Consider the following 2500-nt stretch of genomic DNA (forward strand, 5'->3'; position numbering starts at 1 on the left):
CGATGCTCCCGGTCCGCGCGGGTGTCGTCGAGCGGGCTCTCCCGGGCCCTCGGCCCGCCCAGCCGCGTCGCCGTCGTCGCCGGCCCTGCGCCGGTCCGCCGCCGGGGCCGCCGTAGCCGGGCGCTCGCCGCGCGGCGAGCGCGCGGCATGGGCGTCCCCAGCCGCGTCCCTCCTCCCCGAGCGCAGCGCCGGCTGACTGAGGGAAACCCCGGGCCTCGGGCCAGGCCAGGGGCGCGGTGGTGGCGGCGGACGTCGGGCGCGGCCCCCGCGGGCGGACGCTCCCCCCGACGGCGGCAGTGGGGGGAGGCACCCCCGCGGGGCCTTAAGTCTGGTTTCCCTCACCCCAGGGTCAGGTACCTAGCGTTCCGCGCCTTCGTCCGCGGCCTTGCCCTACCGCGGAGGAAGCCGGGCGGCGGTTTAAAGACCCGGGCGGCTCGGCGCGCCACCCCCGGATGCGGGGGCGAGCGCGGGGGCGGGCGGGTGCCTTCAGAGGGGCGGGGGTTGCCCCCGCAATGCCTCTGGCTAGGTCCGCCGTCGTCGCGCTCGTCGTCCTCCGGGGGCCCGCCGGGCCGGGGAGGGGACTCTGCTGCCCCCCCCCTCTCTGCGGTCCGAGCGCTCGGCCGGAGAGAGCCCACCGCGCGAGGTCGGCCGTGGTCCGGCCCGCGCCTCGCCTCGCCACGGGCGTCCCCGGCGGCGCGTTGAAGCGCGGGCTTCTCGCGGGCCGGGGCGGCGAGCCCCCGCGGTGGGGGCTGGCCCAGGGCGCTTCGCCCCCGCCGGGGGTTTTGTGCGGGCGCGTTGCCGCGGCTCGGCGGCGGCGCCTCTTGCGGCGCGGGCCGCTGCGGACCTCCCGGTCCCTTTTCCCTTTGCCCAGGCCCCAGAGCGGGGCCCCGGCGAGCTGGCGCCCTCGGCGGTCTCGCGCTGCCGGTTCCCCCCCGTCCGGGGCCGGTTTCGGGTGGCGTGACCGCGTCCGAGCGGCGGCGGGCGTCGCTCGGCGTCTCCGGCTCCGGTCCCTCGCCGGAGGGCACCCTGCCACCGGCTGCGGCTGTCCCGGTCCCGGGCCCTGCCCGCGGGCTTCCCCGTTCGCCTTCCCGGCGCGTGCCGGGTGGGGGACGGGCGGGCAGCCGGGGGCGTCCCACCCCCGGTCTCCGCGTGGAAACGGGGAGAGCGGGGGCCCGCCCCCCGGCTCAGCGCCGTCCGCTGTCCGCCTGGCCGCGGGGCCACGGAAGGGGTCGAGCGAGCGAAGCCGGCGGCGCGGTGGCGCCGGGGGAGGATGGAAGGGGCTCGTGCCGCTGGGGTTTGTCGGTCGGCGGGTGCGCCGCCCGGCGAGGGCCGGCGGGTCGCCGCGGCGGCGTCCCACGTGGGCTCGGGCTTTCCGTCTCGCAAGCCGTTTTCCGTCCCCCGCGGCGGGGGGGGTTCGGTGGCGAGAGGAAGCCGCCCGAGGGCGCGAGCCGGCCGGGGCTCGGCCCCGGGGCCAAAGCGGGGGAAAAGAAAGTCCGGGATGGGCCGCAGCGGTGGCGGCGTTGGAGGGGCCGGTGCGGAGGCGCGCGCGCGCTCTCCTCCGGCGGGGTTGTGCGCCCGGCCCCCCTCGCTCCCCGGGGCGGGGGGGGGGGGTCTCCGCTGCCTCGCTTCGTGGCGTCTCCGCGACGGCACGGGGCGGCCAGCGAGAGACACACCCCCCCCCCCCGCCGTTGGGTGGGGAAGCGAAGGGGGTTTTCTTTCCCCGTGCACGCGAGGCGAGGCCGGGTTCGGGGCACGTTCCCGGCGGCGCGCGGCGGGCCTCCTCCGCGCCGAGGTCGGAGCGAGCCCGGGCGCCTGGTCCGGCCCCGAAGCGCCGCAAGGTGCGTTTTTCCCTCCTCGGGGGAGGGAAAAAAGCCGGGAGCGCGGGCTCCCCGCCCCTTGCTTTTGCCGCTTCGGGGTTTCGTTTTATTTTCCCCCCCTCTCCTGTGCTTGTACGGTCAATGTGAGGCGAGCGGCCCGCCGTGCCGCGCTCTCCGAGGGGCCGCTCCTTTGCGAGCGGTCCCGGCCCCTCCGCGCTGGCGGGGCGGTGCCGAAAAGCCAGACAACTGTTAGCGGTGGATCACTCGGCTCGTGCGTCGATGAAGAACGCAGCTAGCTGCGAGAATTAATGTGAATTGCAGGACACATTGATCATCGACACTTCGAACGCACTTGCGGCCCCGGGTTCCTCCCGGGGCTACGCCTGTCTGAGCGTCGCTTGACGATCAATCGCCGCCTCGGTGCCCGCCGAGCGGCGCGGCTGGGGTCGCCTCGCAGGCTCTCCCCCGGGCGGGGAGGGGCCTTCGTCCCCCTAAGTGCAGACTCGGGGAGCGCTCCGTAGCTCCCCGCTCCCGGAGCGCCCGCTCTCGCGGAGTTCGTCCCGCCGGGGCTTCGCCGGCAGGGGTTCCCCGTTGGTCCAGCGACGCCCGGTGGGGCGTTGGGGGAGACGAGAGCCCGGTTGGGGGAGGAGGCGCGGGCCTCGCCCCCCCCGGCACTCCCCGCG

At 77.3% G+C, this 2500-nt stretch overlaps 1 non-coding gene across 1 annotated transcript; it reads left to right on the forward strand.

Annotated features, from left to right (window-relative positions):
• Window positions 1-2061: 2061 nt before the first annotated feature.
• LOC137457624 (5.8S ribosomal RNA) lies at window positions 2062-2214 on the forward strand. Its single transcript, XR_010991349.1, has one exon. It is a non-coding gene; the product is annotated as a 5.8S ribosomal RNA (ribosomal RNA).
• Window positions 2215-2500: the final 286 nt, after the last annotated feature.

Source organism: Melanerpes formicivorus, unplaced genomic scaffold (genome assembly GCF_026170545.1).
Source record: "Melanerpes formicivorus ecotype bairdi unplaced genomic scaffold, bMelFor1.0.p_v2 SCAF_184, whole genome shotgun sequence".
NCBI lineage: Eukaryota > Metazoa > Chordata > Aves > Piciformes > Picidae > Melanerpes > Melanerpes formicivorus.